Below are 10000 nucleotides of genomic sequence, written 5' to 3' on the forward strand. Positions count from 1 at the left end.
GCCTGGGCTTAACCCTCCTTGGGTCCGGGCGCTGGGGACGGGGCTCCACCGGGGCCCGGGGAGGCTCTCCCCAGCCTGGCTAGGGTTCGGAAGGTGGGACCGGGCCCGGGGCTTGAGCTGCGGCCGGCCGGCCCCGGGGTGCGCGAGCCCCCCCCGTCTCGCAGGCCATCAGAGGGTCAGGGCGCTGGGGTCAGGGCTCCACCGGGGCCCGGGGAGGCTCTCCCCAGCCTGGCTAGGGTTCGGAAGGTGGGACCGGGCCCGGGGCTTGAGCTGCGGCCGGCCAGCCCTGGGGTGCGCGAGCCCCCCGTCTCGCAGGCCATCAGAGGGTCAGGGCGCTGGGGTCAGGGCTCCACCGGGGCCCGGGGAGGCTCTCCCCAGCCTGGCTAGGGTTCGGAAGGTGGGACCGGGCCCAGGGCTTGAGCTCCGGCCGGCCAGCCCCGGGGTGCGCGAGCCCCCCGTCCCGCAGGCCACCAGAGGGTCCGGGTGCTGGGGACGGGGCTCCACCAGTGCCCGTGGAGGCTCTCCCCAGCCTGGCTAGGGTTCGGAAGGTGGGACCGGGCCCGGGGCTTGAGCTGCGGCCGGCCCAGCCCTGGGGTGCGCGAGCCCCCCGTCTCGCAGGCCATCAGAGGGTCAGGGCGCTGGGGTCAGGGCTCCACCGGGGCCCGGGGAGGCTCTCCCCAGCCTGGCTAGGGTTCGGAAGGTGGGACCGGGCCCAGGGCTTGAGCTCCGGCCGGCCAGCCCCGGGGTGCGCGAGCCCCCCCGTCCCGCAGGCCACCAGAGGGTCCGGGTGCTGGGGACGGGGCTCCACCAGTGCCCGTGGAGGCTCTCCCCAGCCTGGCTAGGGTTCGGAAGGTGGGACCGGGCCGGGGCTTGAGCTCCAGCCGGCCAGCCCCGGGTTGCGCGAGCCCCCCGTCCCGCAGGCCACCAGAGGGTCCGGGTGCTGGGGACGGGGCTCCACCAGTGCCCGTGGAGGCTCTCTCTCCCCAGCCTGGCTAGGGTTCGGAAGGTGGGACCGGCCCGGGGCTTGAGCTCCAGCCGGCCAGCCCCGGGTTGCGCGAGCCCCCCGTCCCGCAGGCCATCAGAAGGTCCGGGCGCTGGGGGCGGTGCTCCACCGGTTCCAGGGGAGGCTCTCCCCAGCCTGGCTAGGGTTCGGAAGGTGGGACCGGGCCTGGGGCTTGTGCTCCGGCCGGCCGGCCCTGGGGTGCGCAAGCCCCCCGTCCCACAGGCCACCAGAGGGTCCGGGCGCTGGGGACGGGGCTCCACCGGGGCCCGGGGAGGCTCTCCCCAGCCTGGCTAGGGTTTGGAAGCTGGGACCTGGCCCGGGGCATGAACTCCATCTGGCAGGCCCCGAGGGTGCTGGAGCCCCCTGTCCTGCAAGGCAGTCGAGGGTCTGGGCGCTAGGATCCCTCTGGGCCTGGGGAGGCATTCCCCGGCCTGGCTAGGGTTCGGAACATGGGACCGTGCCTGGGGCTTGAACTCTGTCCGGCAGGTCCCGGGGTGCTGGAGCCCCCGTCCTGCAAGCCAGCCGAGGTTCCGGGCGCTGGGGACCATCGGGGCCTGCAGAGGCTCTCCCTGGCCTGGGGGTAGGGTTTGGAAGCTAAGCCCCAAGCCCGCCATGAGCCGGATGCCGTTTAGGCCCCGGTCGAGCGGGCGAGTGGATTTGTGGAGCCCTGGCCCCAGCCAAGCAGGTTCAGAGCCTCCCCGTGCCGGACTGACGCACCTGAGGGCCCACCGGAGGTCATGCCCGGGCCCCGGCAGCGCATGGGCAGCATATCCCCAGACCTGGTGACCTGGCAGACTGGGACCTGCTGGCACCCTGGCCCTGCCGAGCCCCAGTTCTCTCCCAGGGCTCCACAAATGCGACGACCAGATGGCCGAACTTCCCTGGAAGTCCCGATGAGGTGCCATTTGCCTCCCAGATCCCAGCGAGGGCTCCAGGAGGTCGGGTACTTTCACGCTTTGGGTCCCCTCTGTCACCTCGCGTGCAGAGTTTACAAGAAAGGAGGGTATTTTCCCTCCGGATTACTAGGGACAGGGTACGCCCGGACGCCCCTCCAAGGCTGGTGGTTCTCTGCCATGGGGACCAGAGAGGCTATGCCTGGGTAACACCTCCCTAGGCCACCCGTGGCTTCCTTCCGCCAGGCCGACGGCATGTCAAATTGCCCAGGACGGGCTCCATGGCTCTTGGGCAGTCGTCCCCTGGGCGCCCGGGGCTCCATCCACCCCGGCGGCATGGAAAAGTGCCCAGGACGGGCTCCATGCGTCCCGGGCATTCGTCCCCCGGGCGTCCGGGGCTCCATCCAAGCTGACGGTATGGCAGAGTGCCCGGGTCGGGCTCCATGGTTTTCACGGTGGTCCTCCCCTGGGTGTCTGGGGGCTCCAGGCCGAAGGCATGGAAAAGTGCCCAGGACGGGCTCCATGCGTCCCGGGCATTCGTCCCCCGGGCGTCCGGGGCTCAATCCAGGCTGACGGTATAGCAGAGTGCCCGGGTCGGGCTCCATGGTTTTCACGGTGGTCCTCCCCTGGGTGTCTGGGGGCTCCAGGCCGAAGGCATGGAAAAGTGCCCAGGACGGGCTCCATGCGTCCCGGGCATTCGTCCCGGGACGGGGACGGGGACAGGGACAGGGTCGGGAGAGTCCAGGCGGCTTCACTTCCGTGTCCAGCCATCTGATCGCCCAGATTCCCTCGGCCATCTGGTCGCCCGGATCCCCTCGGGCATCTGGTCGCCCGCAACGCTTTCCTATAAGGGCGACCAGATGGCCGAACTTCCCTGGAAGTCCCGATGAGGTGCCATTCGCCGCCCGGATCCCAGCGAGGGCTCCAGGAGGTCGGGTACATTCGCGCCTTGGGTCCCCTCTGTCACCTCGCGTGCACAGATTACAAGAAAAGGGGGTAATTTTCCTCCGGATTGCTAGGGAGAAGGGTACGCCCGGACACCCCTCCGAGGCTGGCGGTTCTCTGCCATGGGGACCAGATGGGCTATGCCTGGGCAACACCTCCCTAGGCCACCCGGGGCTTCCTTCCTCCAGGCCAACCGCATGTCAAATTGCCCAGGACGGGCTCCATGGCTCCTGGGCAGTCGTCACCCGGGCGTCCGGGGCTCCATCCAGGCTGACGGCATGGAAAAGTGCCCAGGACAGGCTCCATGCGTCCCGGGCATTCATCCCCCGCGCGTCCGGGGCTCCATCCAGGCTGACGGCATGGCAGAGTGCCCGGGTCGTGATCCATGGTTTCCAGGGATGTCCTCCCCTGGGTGTCTGGGGGCTCCAGGCCGAATGCATGGAAAAGTGCCCAGGACGGGCTCCATGCGTCCCGGGCATTCGTCCCCTGGGCGTCCGGGGCTCCATCTAGGCTGACGGTATGGCAGAGTGCCCGGGTCGGGCTCCATGGTTTTCACGGTGGCCCTCCCCTGGGTGTCTGGGGGCTCCAGGCCGAAGGCACGGAAAAGTGCCCAGGACGGGCTCCATGCGTCCCGGTCACTCGTACCCCGGACGTCCGGGGCTCCATCCAGGCTGACGGCATGGCAGCGTGCCCGGTTCGGGCTCCATGGGTCCCGGGCAGCCCTCCCCCGGGCGTCCGGGGCTCCCACCTCCAGGCAGACGGCATGTCAAAGTGCCCAGGACGGGCTCCATGAGTCTGGGACAGTCCTCCCCCGGGCGTCTGGGACACCCGTCTCCATGAGGCCAACGGCATAGGCAAAGTACCCAGGACGGGCTCCATGGGTCCCGGGCAGACCTCTCCCCGGGCATCCGGGGCTCCCACCTCCAGGCCGACGGAATGTCAAAGTACCCAGGACGGGCTCCATGGGTCCCGGGCAGCTTCCCCCGGGCGTCCGGGGCACCCACCTCCAGGCCGACGGCATGTCAAAGTACCCAGGACGGGCTCCACGGGTCCCGGGCATTCCTCCCCCCAGGTCGTCCGGGCCCTAGAGCTCCGGTGGTCCAACCTGCGCCTGAGGCCCAGCCGGGGTCCAAGAGCCCTGCCTTGCGTGGGCAGGAAGTCAGGAAACCTACCGCGAAGGCTTGGGATGGATGGGGAGCTGGGAGTCCTTTCGATCCCGGCCATCTGGTCGCCCGCGATGCTTTCCAATGGGGCGACCAGATGGCTGGGCTTCCCTGGAAGTCCCGATGAGGTGCCATTCGCCTCCCGGATCCCAGCTAGGGCTCCATGAGGTCGGGTTCTTTTACGCCTTGGGTCCCCTCTGTCACCTCGCGTGCACGGATTGCAAGAAAGGGGGGTAATTTCCCTCCGGATTACTAGGGGCAGGGTATGCCCGGACACCTCTCCAGGGCTGGTGGTTCTCTGCCCGGGGGGACCAGATGAGATATGCCTGGGCAACACCTCCCCCGGGCGTCTGGGGGCTCCATTCTCCGGGCCAACGGCATGGCTCAATGCCCAGGACGGGCTCCACGTGTCCCGGACAGACCGCCCCTGGGCGTCCGGGGCACCCATCTCCAGGAGGCCAATGGGATGGCAAAGTACCCGGGAAGGGCTCCACGGGTCCCGGGCAGCCTTCCCCCGGGCGTCCGGGGCTCCCACCTCCAGGCCGACGGCATGTCACACTGCCCAGGACGGGCTCCATGGGCCCCGGACAGACCTCCCCCCGGGCGTCCGGGGCACCCATCTCCAGGAGGCCAACGGGATGGCAAAGTACCCGGGAAGGGCTCCACGGGTCCCGGGCAGCCTTCCCCCGGGCGTCCGGGGCTCCCACCTCCAGGCCGACGGCATGTCACACTGCCCAGGACGGGCTCCATGGGCCCCGGACAGACCTCCCCCGGGCTTTCCGGGGCACCCATCTCCAGGAGGCCAACGGGATGGCAGAGTAACCGGGAAGGGCTCCACGGGTCCCGGGCAGCCTTCCCCCGGGCGTATGGGGCTCCCACCTCCAGGCCGACGGCATGTCACACTGCCCAGGACGGGCTCCATGGGCCCCGGACAGACCTCCCCCGGGCGTCCGGGGCACCCATCTCCAGGAGGCCAACGGGATGGCAGAGTAACCGGGAAGGGCTCCACGGGTCCCGGGCAGCCTTCCCCCGGGCGTCCGGGGCTCCCACCTCCAGGCCGACGGCATGTCACACTGCCCAGGACGGGCTCCATGGGCCCCGGACAGACCTCCCCCGGGCGTCCGGGGCACCCATCTCCAGGAGGCCAACGGGATGGCAGAGTAACCGGGAAGGGCTCCATGGGTCCCGGGCAGCCCTCCCCCGGGCGTCCGGGGCTCCCACCTCCAGGCCGACGGCATGTCACACTGCCCAGGACGGGCTCCATGGGCCCCGGACAGACCTCCCCCGGGCGTCCGGGGCACCCATCTCCAGGAGGCCAACGGGATGGCAGAGTACCCGGGAAGGGCTCCACGGGTCCCGGGCAGCCTTCCCCCGGGCGTCCGGGGCTCCCACCTCCAGGCCGACGGCATGTCACACTGCCCAGGACGGGCTCCATGGGCCCCGGACAGACCTCCCCCGGGCTTTCCGGGGCACCCATCTCCAGGAGGCCAACGGGATGGCAGAGTAACCGGGAAGGGCTCCACGGGTCCCGGGCAGCCTTCCCCCGGGCGTATGGGGCTCCCACCTCCAGGCCGACGGCATGTCACACTGCCCAGGACGGGCTCCATGGGCCCCGGACAGACCTCCCCCGGGCGTCCGGGGCACCCATCTCCAGGAGGCCAACGGGATGGCAGAGTAACCGGGAAGGGCTCCACGGGTCCCGGGCAGCCTTCCCCCGGGCGTCCGGGGCTCCCACCTCCAGGCCAACGGCATGTCACACTGCCCAGGACGGGCTCCATGGGCCCCGGACAGACCTCCCCCGGGCGTCCGGGGCACCCATCTCCAGGAGGCCAACGGGATGGCAGAGTAACCGGGAAGGGCTCCATGGGTCCCGGGCAGCCCTCCCCCGGGCGTCCGGGGCTCCCACCTCCAGGCCGACGGCATGTCACACTGCCCAGGACGGGCTCCATGGGCCCCGGACAGACCTCCCCCGGGCGTCCGGGGCACCCATCTCCAGGAGGCCAACGGGATGGCAGAGTAACCGGGAAGGGCTCCATGGGTCCCGGGCAGCCCTCCCCCGGGCGTCCGGGGCTCCCACCTCCAGGACGAAGGCATGTCAAAGTGCCCAGGGCGGGCTCCACGGGCCCCGGGCAGCCCTCCCCCCGGGCGTTCGGGGCACACATCTCCAGGAGGCCAACGGCATTGGCAAAGTACCCGGGAAGGGCTCCACGGGTCCCGACCAGGCTTCCCACGGGCGTCCCGGGCACCCTCCTCCAGGCCGACGGCATGTCAAAGTGTCCAGGACGGGCTCCATGGGTCCCGGGCAGCCCGCTCCCGGGCTCCCACCTCCAGGCCGACGGCATGTCAAAGAGCCTAGGACGGGATCCATGGGTCCCGGGCAGCTTCCCCCGGGCGTCCGGGGCACCCACCTCCAGGCCGACGGCATGTCAAAGAGCCCAGGACGGGATCCACGGGTACCGGGCAGTCCTCCCCCGGGCGTCCGGGGCTCCCATCTGCAGGCCAACGGCATGGCTCAATGCCCAGGACGGGCTCCATGGGTCCCGCGCAGGCCTCCCCCGGACGCGTCCGGGGCAACCATCTCTATGAGGCCAACGGCATTGGCAAAGTACCCGGGAAGGGCTCCACGGGTCCCGGGCAGGCCTCCCCCGGGCGTCCAGGGCACCCACCTCCAGGCCGACGGCATGTAAAAGTGCCCAGGACCAGTTCCACGGGGCTCCCTTCCCCGGGCCAAAGCATTCCAGAGTGCCCAGGACGGGCTCCACGGGTCCCGGGCGTCCAGGGCTCCCTTCCCCGGGCCAACGGCTTGTCCGAGTGCCCAGGACGGGCTACGGGCCCCGGGCGTCCGGGGCACCCTTCCCCGGGCCAGCGGCATGTCAGAGTGCCCAGGACGAGTTCCACGGGACCCGGACGTCCGGGGCTCCCTTCCCCGGGCCAACGGCATACAGGAGTGCCCAGGACGGGCTCCACGGGTCCCGGTCGTCTGGGGCTCCCTTCCCCGGGCCAACAGCTTGTCAGAGTGCCCAGGACGGGCTCCACGGGTCCCGGGCAGTCCTCCCCCCCGGGCCAACAGCAGGTCAGAGTGCCCAGGACGGGCTCCACGGGTCCCGGGCAGCTCCATGCCCAAACCCATTTGAAAACCCGCCGCAGCGAAGGGGTTATAGGCGGCCATCTATTCGAATGCACAAATGCATGCTGTGACATCGCATTCCTTTACAGCGAGATGCCTTGGCATCGCAAGTCAGTAGATCAACTTGATCTAGAGGACACACAAACTAAAGGCATAATACAATCTATTTTTCAAACTCCAACCTGCGCAACAGGAGGGAAAGTGTTGATATACTAGCCCCTTCAGTGCTAATGACGGCTCCTGCTCGTCACGATTCCAGTAGGGAAGGTGTTGGTACATTCCTTATGTTGGAGCGCCATCTAGAGCAAGTCCGGTAGATAATGTGTTTGCAATAGTAGCGCGCAATGCTTTCCAATGGGGCGACCAGATTGCCGGGCTGACATGGAAGGCCTGAGGTCCAGGGGAGGGCGGCCTCCCCATCCCGGGCGCTGTCCTTGGTCCTGCTGCGTGGCAGGGTGCCCGGGACGGGGTCCTGGAGGGCCCGGGGAGGCTTCCCCTGCGCCTCCGGGCTTGGGAGCCCAGGCTGGGTCCAGGGGCCCGGCCGGGCCCCGGGTCGGGTGCCACGGCCCTGGGCCCTGTCTCCCAGCCTGCCGCACTGCCAAGGGCCCGGAAAGGGGTTCCGGTGTGCCCGGGGAGCCTCCCCTTGCTTGGCTGGGTTCAGGAGCAGTGGCTAGGGCCCCTGAGGGCCCGGGGAGGGCGGCCTCCCCACCCCGGGCTCTGTCCTTGGTCCTGCTGCGTGGCAGGGTGCCCGGGACGGGGTCCGGAGGGACCGGGGAGGCGTCCCATGCACCTCCGGGCTTGGGAGCCCCGGCTGCGTCCAGGGGCCCGGCCGGGCCCCGGGTCGGTTTCTCCGGCCCTGGGCCCTGTCACCCAGCCTGCCGCACTGCCAAGGGCCCGGGAAGGGGTTCCGGTGTGCCCGGGGAGCCTCCCCTTGCTTGGCGGGGTTCAGGAGCAGTGGCTAGGGCCCCTGAGGGCCCGGGGAGGGTGGCCTCCCCACCCCGGGCTCTGTCCTTGGTCCTGCTGCGTGGCAGGGTGCCCGGGACGGGGTCCGGAGGGACCGGGGAGGCGTCCCATGCACCTCCGGGCTTGGGAGCCCCGGCTGCGTCCAGGGGCCCGGCCGGGCCCCGGGTCAGTTTCTCCGGCCCTGGGCCCTGTCTCCCAGCGTGCCGCACTGCCAAGGGCCCGGGAAGGGGTTCCGATGTGCCCGGGGAGCCTCCCCTTGCTTGGCTGGGTTCAGGAGCAGTGGCTAGGGCCCCTGAGGGCCCGGGGAGGGCGGCCTCCCCACCCCGGTCTCTGTCCTTGGTCCTGCTGCGTGGCAGGGTGCCCGGGACGGGGTCCGGAGGGACCGGGGAGGCGTCCCATGCACCTCCGGGCTTGGGAGCCCCGGCTGCGTCCAGGGGCCCGGCCGGGCCCCGGGTCGGTTTCTCCGGCCCTGGGCCCTGTCTCCCAGCGTGCCGCACTGCCAAGGGCCCGGGAAGGGGTTCCGATGTGCCCGGGGAGCCTCCCCTTGCTTGGCTGGGTTCAGGAGCAGTGGCTAGGGCCCCTGAGGGCCCGGGGAGGGCGGCCTCCCCACCCCGGTCTCTGTCCTTGGTCCTGCTGCGTGGCAGGGTGCCCGGGACGGGGTCCGGAGGGACCGGGGAGGCGTCCCATGCACCTCCGGGCTTGGGAGCCCCGGCTGCGTCCAGGGGCCCGGCCGGGCCCCGGGTTGGTTTCTCCGGCCCTGGGCCCTGTCTCCCAGCCTGCCGCACTGCCAAGGGCCCGGGAAGGGGTTCCGGTGTGCCCGGGGAGCCTCCCCTTGCTTGGCTGGGTTCAGGAGCAGTGGCTAGGGCCCCTGAGGGCCCGGGGAGGGCGGCCTCCCCACCCCGGGCTCTGTCCTTGGTCCTGCTGCGTGGCAGGGTGCCCGGGACGGGGTCCGGAGGGACCGGGGAGGCGTCCCATGCGCCTCCGGGCTTGGGAGCCCCGGCTGGGTCCAGGGGCCCGGGCGGGCCCCGGGTCGGGTGCTCAGGCCCTGGGCCCTGTCTCCCAGCCTGCCGCACTGCCAAGGGCCCGGAAAGGGGTTCCGATGTGCCCGGGGAGCCTCCCCTTGCTTGTCTGTGTTCAGGAGCTCCATCCGGGGCCCCTGAGGGCCCCGGGGAGGGTGGCCTCCCCACCCCGGGCTCCGTCCTGGGTCCTGCCGCGGGGCAGGGTGCCCGGGACGGGGTCCGGCGGGCCCGGGGAGGCTTCCCCTGTGCCTCCGGGCCTGGGAGCCCCGGCTGGGTCCAGGGGCCCGGTCGGGGCCCCGGGTCGGGCGCTCCGGCCCTGGGCCCGGTCCCCCGGGCTGCCGCTCCACCCAGGGCCCAGGACAGGGGTCCGTCGGTCCCTTGCAGGCCTCCCCTGCTTGTCAAGGTGTAAGCGGGCCCCGGGTCGGAGGGCCCGCCGGCCCCTGGCAGCCTCCATGGCTGTGGCCCGGCTGGGGCCCCGGGCCTCCGGCCCGCCATGCCCCGGGCACCCGCTCCCTCCTTCGTGGGGGCACGGGGCGACCGGATGGCGTCCCTTTCGTGCCCGGCCATCTGGTCGCCCGGATCCCCTCGGCCATCTGGTCTCCCGGATCCCCTCGGCCATCTGGTCTCCAGGATCCCCTCGGCCATCTGGTCTCCCGGATCGCCTCGGCCATCTGGTCGCCCGCAATGCTTTCCAATGGGGGCGACCAGATGGCCGAACTTCCCTGGAAGTCCCGATGAGGTGCCATTTGCCTCCCGGATCCCAGCGAGGGCTCCAGGAGGTCGGGTACTTTCGCGCCTTGGGTCCCCTCTGTCACCTCTAGTGCACGGATTACAAGAAAGGGGGGTAATTTTCCTCCGGATTACTAGGGAGAGGGTCAGTCAGACCT

Source organism: Lissotriton helveticus, chromosome 11, assembly GCF_964261635.1.
Source record: "Lissotriton helveticus chromosome 11, aLisHel1.1, whole genome shotgun sequence".
NCBI classification, from domain to species: Eukaryota; Metazoa; Chordata; class Amphibia; order Caudata; family Salamandridae; genus Lissotriton; species Lissotriton helveticus.